The sequence below is a fragment of the Nerophis ophidion genome, linkage group LG05, assembly GCF_033978795.1.
Source record: "Nerophis ophidion isolate RoL-2023_Sa linkage group LG05, RoL_Noph_v1.0, whole genome shotgun sequence".
Lineage (NCBI taxonomy): Eukaryota > Metazoa > Chordata > Actinopteri > Syngnathiformes > Syngnathidae > Nerophis > Nerophis ophidion.
In genome coordinates, this window is record NC_084615.1 from 12,692,757 (window position 1) to 12,705,400 (window position 12,644).

Consider the following 12,644-nt stretch of genomic DNA (forward strand, 5'->3'; position numbering starts at 1 on the left):
AAAAAAATTAAGAAAAATTGTAGTTATGTCAGGTTACAGGTCACAAAAGCTGCCCTCACTTTATGCATTTTCTCTTTACTGCAAGTCCCTGACAAAACAATTCTAGCATGAAAACTGAGCCATCTGCACTAAAGTGTTTTGTTTTGCTCTTGAGTACACAGACTAGCACAACAAGGACTGCAGCTCCATGCAGACTCTAGCAGCCCACTCACTTATACTCAAGTCTTCACATGCAAGAAACTTTCCTCCTTCCTTCTCCGTCTTTGGGTGTTTGCTTTAAATCAGAGCCTATGTGCCCTCGGCCTACATTCACAGTGTTTACACTGCGCAACTCCATCAAAGTTCTGTCTGACCTTGCACACTTCAATCCCCGGAATCTAAAAATAGAAACGCAAAGGTTGTGGACCTACACAGACTTTCATTATACAGAAACAACGATGATTCGTGTTGTCCCTCCTGACTTTTGGTGTTCATATACAGGATTTCTTGCTACCTAAGCTCAGTTGATATAAAAGTACATTAAAGTTGTTTGATAGTCTTCCCCAATATTAGAGTCCTTATAATCATTATGTTCCATGTTGGTTCTCAGGGCCAGAGTCTAAACAATCTAAGTCTAAGACCGGATGTGACCAATCTAAGTCCAAGACTAATGTGACCAGACTAAGACTAAATGTGAACAGTCTAAGTCTAGATGTAACAATCTAAGTCTGAGACTAGATGTGACCAATCTAAGTCTGAGACTAGATGTAACAAACCAAGTCTAGGACTAGATGTGACCAGTCCAACACTAAATATGAACAGTCTAAGTCTAAGACTAGATGTAACAATCTAAGTCTGAGACCAAATGTAACAAACCAAGTCTGAGACCAAATGTAACAAACCAAGTCTGAGACCAAATGTGACCAATCTAAGACTAGATGTGACCAATCTAAGACTAGATGTGACCAATCTAAGACTAGATGTGACCAATCTAAAACTAGATGTGACCAATCTTAGTCCAAGACTAGATGTGACCAATCTTAGTCCAAGACTAGATGTGACCCATCTTAGTCCAAGACTAGATGTGACCAATCTTAGTCTAAGACTAGATGTGACCAATCTTAGTCTAAGACTAGATGTGACCAATCTAAGTCTGAGACTAGATGTAACAAACCAAGTCTAGGACTAGATGTGACCAGTCCAACACTAAATATGAACAGTCTAAGTCTAAGACTAGATGTAACAATCTAAGTCTGAGACTAGATGTGACCAATCTAAGTCTGAGACTAAATGTAACAAACCAAGTCTGAGACTAAATGTAACAAACCAAGTCTGAGACCAGATGTAACAAACCAAGTCTGAGACCAGATGTAACAAACCAAGTCTGAGACCAGATGTAACAAACCAAGTCTGAGACCAGATGTAACAAACCAAGTCTGAGACCAGATGTAACAAACCAAGTCTGAGACCAGATGTAACAAACCAAGTCTGAGACCAGATGTGACCAATCAAGTCTGAGACCAGATGTGACCAATCAAGTCTGAGACCAGATGTGACCAATCTAAGACTAGATGTGACCAATCTAAGACTAGATGTGACCAATCTAAGACTAGATGTGACCAATCTAAGACTAGATGTGACCAATCTAAGACTAGATGTGACCAATCTCAGTCTAAGACTAGATGTGACCAATCTCAGTCTAAGACTAGATGTGACCAATCTCAGTCTAAGACTAGATGTGACCAATCTCAGTCTAAGACTAGATGTGACCAATCTCAGTCTAAGACTAGATGTGACCAATCTCAGTCTAAGACTAGATGTGACCAATCTCAGTCTAAGACTAGATGTGACCAATCTTAGTCTAAGACTAGATGTGACCAATCTTAGTCTAAGACTAGATGTGACCAATCTTAGTCTAAGACTAGATGTGACCAATCTTAGTCTAAGACTAGATGTGACCAATCTTAGTCTAAGACTAGATGTGACCAATCTTAGTCTAAGACTAGATGTGACCAATCTTAGTCTATGATCATAAAGTGGTGAAGCTTACATGGATGTAAGGTGAATGTTCTTCAAAGACAAACCAAATAATCCGGTTGTGATGAAGTGAAAGTCCTGACAACACAAAGACTTGATGAATAACAACATCCACTTCTATCATCACTTGTATAGAACAACAATAAATGACAGATGCAACACAGCAATGAAATAAACCACAATACTTAGAAAGGTCATTATTTTACTTACATTCTTTTTGAATAAAGCATTAACCAAAAAATTATGTAACATTTGTTTTTATGCGGTACATTTATGAAGGCAAATTTACAAGAAAACAATGTTTGGGCCTTCTCCAACTACTAATCTAGTTATGTGTTACCAAAATTATTTTGAACATAAAAACACTAAAACAATGATAAATAGCTAAACTTATATTGTATATGTTATTTTTGTCACTAACCCAGTTTGAATTCACAACACTCCTTAACTTTGACAGCCAGCTCACTCATTAGGAACAAATGTAAAATCCACTTTACCTCGTTGGTTAATATTTATGTGCTGCGGAAGGGGCGGCAGGGGGCAGTGTCGACGACGCTGTGGATACTTCCAGACTGTTTCAAATCACGCGCCGCTTGTCCGTTGCTAGCAAAACTCGAAGAATGCTGGAAAAAAAGGGCCAAAACGCACACAAAGTGAGCAACGGAGATCGATTAGCCTGCTAACAATGGATGTGCTGCCGGGCACAAAATGGCTGGATGAAACATTCATACGTGAGGGCTGGGAATCTTTGTGCACCACATTACTTATTCAATAATATTGGGTGCCAAGTTCTATGATTAACTACATTCCTCCATGAAATAAACAGCTGTTGTAAATATCTCTACTACCCAAAATAAATCCAAACATTTAATATAGTCAAATACAAATGGGATAAAAATAAATTACACAAGAAGTAATAAAGAAAGAAAAAAAAGAACAGACTAATATTCAATAAAAATAATAAGCAATCCTGTACAATATTCAAAACAATATACAAAATACTGTATGATATGCAGAACAAGACAAGAGTACTAGAGTAATAACAATCAGTGCACTCGGAGGGTAATATTGCACGGTAAGTTATTAGGATATTGTAAAGGGGTGAATTATTTTATAAGTTTGAGTTCAAGCTTACCAAAGTCCTACTAAAACATGATAGATTTTTGTGTGCCGTGTGTAATGTTCCATATTTTCAATGGAACATGTAAAATGTTGGTGTTGTTTACTTGAGTCATATTGCAGTCACACATATCTCTTATGTGTGACTGCCATCTACTGGTCACACTTATCATGACTCCATGTGCCAAATAAAATTGTAAGCACAACGAGAATTGCTCCGTTTCAGGCGCACCGGGTTATCAGGCAAAGAGAAAAACAAATAATTTAAATGCGCCTTGTAGTCCGGAATATACGGTATTTTTTGGACACTGAGACAAGGTTCTCACACATAAGCGTATTTCCATCAAAAAGTTTGTACTCTGAGAAGTTTATATATCGAGGCTCCACTTTACAAGCACAACGTTGTCTTGTACAACTGTTGTTTTATGTGAAAAGCTCCCACATTGAAGGAGCCATTCCAAGGAGCAAGAGCCTCATCAATCAAACAATCAATCAATGTTTATTTATATAGCCCCAAATCACAAATGTCTCAAAGGACTGCACAAACCATTATGACTATGAAATCCCCGGAAGAACCCACAAAAGGGCAAGGAAAACTCACACCCAGTGGGCAGGGAGAATTCACCGCCAGTGGGACACCAGTGACAATGATGACTAGGAGAAGCCTTGGAGAGGACCTCAGATGTGGGCAACCCCCGCCCCCCCCCCCCCCCCCCCCCCTCTAGGGGACCGAAAGCAATGGATGTCGAGCGGGTCTAACATGATACTGTGAAAGTTCAATCCATAGTGGCTCCAACACAGCCGCGAGAGTTCAGTTCAAAGCGGATCCAAGACAGCAGCGAGAGTCCCGTCCACAGGAAACCATCCCAAGGGGAGGCGGATCAGCAGCGTAAAGATGTCACCAACCAATATACAGGCGAGCGGTCCATCCTGGGTCCCGACGAGCGGTCCATCCTTGGTCTCGAATCTGGACAGCCAGTACTTCATCCATGGTCATCGGACCGGACCCCCTCCACAAGGGAGGGGGGGGGGGGAAATAGACCTTTTTAGACCAGTTGATCTGCCGCTTCTTTTCTTCCTCCTATGTCCCCCCCTCCCCTGTGGAGGGGGTCCGGTCCGATAACCATGGATGAAGTACTGGCTGTCCAGAGTCAAGACCCAGGATGGACCGCTCGCCTGTATCGATTGGGGACATCTCTACGCTGCTGATCCGCCTCCGCTTGAGATGGTCTCCTGTGGACGGGACTCTCGCTGCTGTCTTGGATCCGCTTGAACTGAACTCTCGCGGCTGTGTTGGAGCCACTATGGATTGAACTTCCACAGTATCATGTTAGACCCGCTCGACATCCATTGCTTTCGGTCCCCTAGAGGGGGGGGGGGGGTTTGCCCACATCTGAGGTCCTCTCCAAGGTTTCTCATAGTCAGCATTGTCACTGGCGTCCCACTGGATGTGAATTCTCCCTGCCCACTGGGTGTGAGTTTTCCTTGCCCTTTTGTGGGTTCTTCCGAGGATGTTGTAGTCGTAATGATTTGTACAGTCCTTTGAGACATTTGTGATTTGGGGCTATATAAATAAACATTGATTGATTGATAGGAGAAAAAAGAAAAGAAGCGGCAGATCAACTGGTCTAAAAAGGAGGTCTATTTAAAGGTTAGAGTATACAGATGAGTTTTAAGGTGAGACTTAAATGCTTCATTAGCAACTTTACCATCTTCCTTATAAGCAAATAGGAGTTCATTCTTCTCTCGGAAGGAGCGCACACACACCGCTCATCAGGCCTCGGACTGACTATCGGCTGCACAACACCAAGGCCGCGGAACAGAGACACACTGCAGGCTTACACACACACACACATGCATCCACAAAAAATATACACATACCCCACCATCCAATCCAAAGCCCTTGACGCAAATCCCATAAGGCTGATGGGCGTATGGGCAGCGCCTGAGCGGCTGCAGCCTGCCACCATAGCCCCCATACTCCCTCCCCTCTGTCGCTAGATATCTGGAGATGTATGTTGTAATATTTACTATGGAGCTTTTTTTCCCCACTCCAGACTCCAAAGTTTTGTTGTTCTTGTGCAATTTTTTTTTTTTTTTTTTTTTTCCCCCCAAGATGGCGCTGCTGTAGTGGCTGCTGTAGGCAGGAGCTCCGTGCTCTTGTATCATCCTTTTGTGTTTCGCTCTTGTTTTCATGTGTTATTATATTTTTTTGCATTTTGGTCCGGGACCCTTTGGGACTGTGTGACAAGGGGTGTCACTTTCGTGACCTCTGTGGTGCTTTTTTTGTGGACTTCTGGATCTGCCTCCCGGGAGCCTTTTGGCCATGGAGACCAGCTGCTGGGTCTCTGCCACACCGGAGTCGGTTTGGAGGGACTGGAGGAGATGCGGATGAGGGGACAGGACTGAGGAGCTAGCACTGAGCGCTGGGACGGAGAGGCTTCGTGGTGTCTTGGCTGGGTGAGCAGGTGTCGGACACCTCAGTCTCTTTGGACGTATCCTCGCTCATCCATGCGGACTGGACACTGGCCGAGAGTGGAGTCGGCTCTCTTGGTTGCTTTGTTGGGTCTGCTCCTGTCTCTGGCCATCCTCCCTCCACCCCAGCGGAAGATGGCGTGGAACACCGCAGAGGCCACCACAGTGGATATGTTTCTTTTACTTTTTATTCATAGCTGTATGTAGAAGTGTCTGCTTGTATCTGCTGCTTTAATGTCTTTAATGTCCTCTGTGTTCTTTGATGTTTGATGTTTCCCTCTTACACACATGTAAGAGGGATGTGTACTATGGCTATGAGTTGTTGTTTTTTCCCCTTGGCCTCAGTCTGCACCCCCTCTCCAGGGCCCAGGCTAAGACTGATTTTTTAATTTGATTTTAATCTTCTATTTTTTTCTCCCCCCCTTGTTTACCTGTATCTCATCTTTTTTAGTAAGGGGCGCTGGAAGCCGGCAGACCCGTCAGCGATCCTGTTCTGTCTCCCTTTAATGTTTGTCTGATCTTGAATGGGATTGTGCTGAAAATTGTAATTTTCCTGAAGGAACTCTCCTGACGGAATAAATAAAGTACTATCTAATCTAATGACAATAAAGACCTACCTACCTAAATTATATCTCAGCGACAAAACACGTATGCTCTTATTTCCACCCTGATGGGACGTGTCCGCCTTGCAGTCTGATCTCGCCGCTTTGCCAGGAAGCGTCAAAATAAAAAGGTGGGAACATTGTGGGGAGAGGGAGGACAAATGTGTTGTATTGATGGAGAACATCGGGGTGACGTAACAATGGCTGCCAAACTGTCCTCATCCCGTTTGAGCACGTGCGACGGAAAGAAACCCACATCCAGACTTCTAGGCCACGTTCAAAGACGTAGCTCCATCAAATAATCAGCATGTTGCGGTGTGGTCAGAGCAAGACCACGGCGCTATTTGAAGTCAGCACTTTGATTGGCCAAATCTAGGACTTCACAGAGGGAGATTTTATTTTATTTATTTTATTTTCTACACTCCTGGGCCTGACTGGAACGTGATCACAGGCCCCCCATTAAGGTTTTGGGCTAAAAACAGCATCTGTTTCAAACGGGAGGCGGGGAGGGGCGGGGCTTAAGACTCTCTCTTCCATCCCTGGAAGCACACACACACACACACACACACACACACACACACACACGTGTTATCATGTCTTATCTTTTTTCCTGATCGTATGTCAGACCTGGGCAAATAAAGTCCCGGGGGCCACATGCGGCCCGTTAAGCTTTTCAATCTGGCCCGCCGGACATTCCCAAATATTTTTTTTTAGATGTTGAAGATGGAAAGTGTAGCGGCCATTATGATGTGCTCTCATCTTTTTTAATGACTGCAAGTCTTCAACTACACCCGTATTTCCTTGAATTTCCGCTGGGGCACTAATTAATTTAAAACCTCTTCTCAATCCGGCGTTTACCAAAGGCATGCGGTAAAGGCAAGCATGCGCTAATTATTTTAAAACCCCTTCTCACTCCGGCACTTACTAAAGGCATGAGGTAAATTTAGGCCTGTGCTTTAAATTTGAGTGTGATGTAAGCATGGAAAGCACATTTAATAAAAAAAAACGTTATTATGGTCTTACCTTTACTTATAAATGAAGTCCATGCGCAGCTCCTTCTGATCAAAAGCATCGATAACTTGTTTACAGAAGTCTTCCTTATCTTTCTTCAGTTTTAAAAGTCTCTGTCTCGATGGAGATCTTCCTTTATTACCTCCTGCTTCAATTGAAAGTCCAGTTTAGAAAACTGTTTTATTTTAGATATGTAATCCTCCATGTTAAAATATAAGCGAGAGGAAATAATAAAGGATCGCTGCTCACTCTTGCTGCTTGTTGTCACTTCTTCTGCAGCCGAGTAGTCGCAAGAAAGATCTCTAGCGCCCTCTACCACCAGGAGGCGGGAGTCATTCAATGACTCATATTTGACACACGCAGCTACGGTATTATGATAAAACATAGCTGCTTACTGTTCATTTTAGCATATTCAATAGCTTGGACCTTAAATCCTACTGAATAGCTCTTAATCTTCTTCTCTTTATGCGATTTCAAATGATCGAAATCAGCCTCCTCCATTTTGAAAATGATGACAGGTGAAGTGTCACTCGTGACGTGACGAGTTTGACCCGGTGGAAATTCCAGGCATATACTAATTATTTGGCGAAACGAGTTCAACCCGGCGGAAATTCTAGACATGCCCTAATAACAATAATATTTTGCAAAACGAGTTTGAAATGGCGTTAATCCTGAGCCGGCGGTAATGCTAAGCATGCGCTAATTATTCTAGGCAGCCGCATACTATATACCCGGCGGAAATTCACGGAAATACGGTAAGTCTTTCAATGGTTGGAATATGGGCTTATGGATGCTATACCAGTTACTATGGTCATCTAATTAGTTACTATGGTTATCTACGTCACAGCAGCTCAGACGAGGCACCAAGCAGTGTGGGCGGGGAGTTTTTCCACAGACATGGAAGGAGATTTTCACAACAAAGTTCTAAAGCTTAGAGATGTATCAGATAGATCAGATTGTAGGTTGGTTTATTTTTGTCAATACGTGGACTTTGGGGTTTGTTTTTTCCGGAAGACAAAGGAAAGTTGGCGGGGGCAAGATTTTATTTTAACTCTAACAAACTACAAGAAAGTAAGCAAACAAATGGCGCGCACAATGGCGGAGAACAAACTTGACTAATGATAAATCAATAAATTGGTTGTACTTTTATAGCGCTTTTCTACCTTCAAGGTACTCAAAGCGCTTTGACACTACTTCCACATTTACCCATTCACACACACATTCACACACTGATGGAGGGAGCTGCCATGCAAGGCGCTAACCACCACCCATCAGGAGCAAGGGTGAAGTGTCTTGCTCAGGACACAACAGACGTGACAAGGTTGGTACCAGGTGGGATTTGAACCACTCTCCCACTGCGCCACGCCGTCCCTCATGAAAACAAAAAACTAGCACAAAAGGCAGAACTATGGAGAAAAAACAAAAGACAGTAACTGTGGCATTAATAAACAAAACTTACGTGGCATGACAAGAAGCAAAACTATTGATCGGCATTAATGACAGAGGTAGCATGGCATGAAGTGAGTAAAGGTGAAGTCGCCAGGCTGACTACAGGTTTAAATAATGCTGTGGTGATTAGTGACAGGTGCGCGAGTGCAAAACGTGACAAAGGTGCATGACATAAGGGCAGTTGAAAACTAATGGGTTGGTATGATGACAAAAGTGCACAAAGAGTCCAAAAACAAAACCGAACATGACTAAAACAAAACATGATCACACAGACATGACCATTTTGTACCCTTCGCGTTCATATTTCACTGTTTGTTGCATTTTTGTTGCGTTTCACTTGATTGGAAAATGTTTCCATCGAAAGGGGGCGTGTGGTACATATTTTGTCAATATTCAGTGTTTTATCCTTCATAGAAAAATGTAAATTTCCATTACGTTTTTTTAAAGCAGTTTGTCATAATGTTTTTAGCATTTAATCAGACATTATTGTGAGGTTTTGTATTAGTGTTCATGAAAATAGATATACCTCTAAATGTGGCCCCCAAGTCAAAATAATTGCCCAGGCCTGTCCTACGTCCAGTTGGCCTGCTTGCTCCTTGCGGACCTAAAAAAAAAAAGAGGACTGGTTGAGCGCCACACAAAAAAAGTGTGTTTTAAAAGCAAAAAGACTGCTTTTAAAGTGAGCTGAGACTGACATGATGCTCTGGACCATAGAGCCAAAACTCATCAGGGGAGAATGTGACTGATGGAGGCTCTTTGCTGCCCTCTGCTGGCCAAAATCTCGTCACAGTGCATTTAATATACTTCATGCAAAGTACTCACTTTTTACACATTTATGTTACAGCCGAGGGTTGTTATATTACTAATATTTTAGTACCGGGACCAACGTGTATTTCTATAATTGTTGGTATTTTTCTAAATAAAGTGGACCACAAAAAATGTCATTATTGTCTTTACACTGTTGCTGGAACTTACATTTTCCTGAGGGAACTCTCCTGAAGGAATCAATAAAGTTCTATCCATCTATCCATCCATCCATTTATTAATTGGAGCAAAAAAAATCTTAGCGTACATGAAACGTATGTTTATTATTGTCATTTAGTCCTTAAATAAAACATTGAAAACATACTAGACAACTTGTCTTTTAGTAGGAAGTAAACAAACAAAGACTCCTAATTAGTCTGCAGTAACATATTGTGTCATTTATACACCTATTATTTTATACACATTATGAGGGACAAACTGTAAAAATTGTATATTAATCCACTTGTTCATTTACTGTTAATATTTGCTTATTTTCTGTTTTAACATGTTCTATCTACACTTCTGTTCAAATGTAATAATCACTTATTCTTCTCTTCTTCGATACTTTACATGAGCTTTAGATGATACCACACATTTATGTATCGATCTGATACCAAGTAGTTACAGGATCATACAATAGAATATAATACCTAATAAACCAATAATAATATGGTTTAGAATTACTGATGTAAAGGGTAGGTGTGACGCTGTTTTTTTGTATTAGCATGTTCTATCTACACTTCTGTTCAAATGTAATCACTTATTCGTCTCTTCTTTGATACTTGACATTAGTTTTGGATGATACCACACATTTAGTTATCGATGCGATACCAAGGATCATACATTGGTCATATTCAAAGTCCTCATGTGTCCAGGGACGTGTTTACTGATTTTATAAACATCATATGAATTTTTAAAAAAGGAAAAAAGATTGTTTGACGGTAAAAAATTTCGATTTAATCCTAGTAGTATCGAATAGATACACTCCTGTACTTGGTATCATTACAGTGGATGTCAGGTGTAGATCCACCCATGGCATTTGTTTACATTGTGACGCCAGTCAGCTAATGTATCCTCCTACGGTGTGTAGTGAAGTTAGCTATTTCTTGTTCTCCAGTGATTATAATACTTGTAAGACATATATGGAGGCAAGGATTAGTGATTTAGAAGTAGCTAAAACACTGTGGATGGATGTTAGCTGCTATCTAGCTAGCCATGTCGTAAAGCAGCTCTTCCTGATGGTGTTTCATTGTTATAACTTCACCTTTATCTTGACTTTTTACACCAAAATGTGTCCGTTCTCCCTTTTCTGTCGACACACTGTGTCTGCTTGTAAGTACTCTGTGTGTGTGCGCTGCCCAACATGCTCCTTTGCTCGTAAAACCAGCAATGTCAACACGTGACGGAGCGTTGTCATGCCTGGGGACCGCTACTTTTTCAAACAGAGTATAGTACAATTTTTTAATCATTACTACCGCGATACTATACATCCACATTTCTGCTATGCAACTGAAGGCAGTGCATGAAAGACATCAAGTTATGAATATATATATATATATATATATACTGTCAAGTATTAATTTTGACCTACTGATGTGTCTTGCGCGTGACGTCACGGGTTGTGGAGCTCCTCACATCTGAACATTGTTTACAATCATGGCCACCAGCAGCGAGAGCGATTCGGACCGAGAAAGCGACAATTTCCCCATTAATTTGAGCGAGGATGAAAGATTTGTGGATGAGGAAAGTGAGAGTGACTGCAGAGCGATTCAGATGTTATTAGACACATTTACTAGGATAATTCTGGAATATCCCTTATCTGCTTATTGTGTTACTAGTGTTTTAGTGAGATTATATGGTCGTACCTGAAAGTCGGAGGGGTGTGGTGACCGCCAGTGCCGTTTCTCGACGCAGAAAAAGCAGCTCATGCTTCCTCCACGTTGGAAGCATCCGACGGTCGGGGGCGGCCGGTGGGAGGGGGCAAGAGAGTCGCAGCTGCCTCTTTGACAGGTGCAGGACGACGCAAGCTCTCCGCTCATGTCTACGGTAAGAGCCGACTTATTACCACTATTACCACCGAAACCTGCTGGTTGACATGTGGTAGGGAACCATGTTCGCTTGACCTCTCTGTTCCATAGTAAAGCTTCACCGTCATCTTTCGGAAGCGTGAACAATGAAACACCGGCTGTTTGTGTTGCTAAAGGCGGCCGCAATGCACCGCTTCCCACATACGTCTTTCTTCTTTGACGCCTCCATTTTTCAATGAACAAATTGCCAAAGATTCAGCAACACAGATGTCCAGAATACTGTGGAATTATGCGATGAAAAGAGACGACTTATAGCTGTGAATGGTGCTGGAACAAAATGTCCTCTACAATGCGTGACGTCACACGCATGCATCATCATACCGCGACGTTTTAACATGATACTTCCGCGCTAAATTTAAAATTGCAATTTAGTAAACTAAACCGGCATGTGTAGCAATGTCATTATTTCATCATTGATATATAAACTATCAGACTGCGTGGTCGCTAGTAGTAGCTTTCAGTAGGCCTTTAATGTTTACTATAAAGGTGCAAACTTGGCTAAGGAAACAAGAATCTAGGAAACTCACTAAACTGCTGCTTAGATAAATAAAACGTACACCTAACGTCAACTATGAATATGGAAGAAAAAACACTTACTGTGGCGTGAAAGGAGCAGCATGAACTATGACATGGCATGGAACAGTATACATGGTGTGAAGCAGAGGGCGGAGTAATCATCAACTAGTGATGAACGACCAACAGAAGATGACAGGCTTAAATAGTCTCTTCATGATTGGAAACAGGTGCGCCAGTCCAAATGAGTCAGGTGAAAACAATGAGTTGTCATGGAAACAAAACAAGGGTGTGAAAAAACAGGAACTAATGGAGTCTTGAAGTAACATAACACAACTAAACAAAACATGATCACAAAACATGACACCCATCAAATATTGATTCACGGTCTGTTTGCCGACTTCTGTTTTTAATATGAAAATAAAGGAAAAAAGGAACAAACAAGACAACAGATCATCACTAAATACCTAATTAACTAATTAATAAGTGTATATATATATATATATATATATATATATATATATATATATATATATATATATATATATATATATATATATATGTGTGT

General features: G+C 41.5%; 1 long non-coding RNA gene across 1 annotated transcript; it reads right to left on the bottom strand.

Moving 5' to 3' along the window:
• Positions 1-25: 25 nt before the first annotated feature.
• On the bottom strand, positions 26-12,240 carry LOC133552332 (uncharacterized). The gene is made up of 4 exons (XR_009806654.1): positions 12,161-12,240; positions 9,199-9,276; positions 2,514-2,639; positions 26-377 (listed from the first exon to the last, which is right to left on the bottom strand). It is a non-coding gene; the product is annotated as an uncharacterized LOC133552332 (long non-coding RNA).
• Positions 12,241-12,644: the final 404 nt, after the last annotated feature.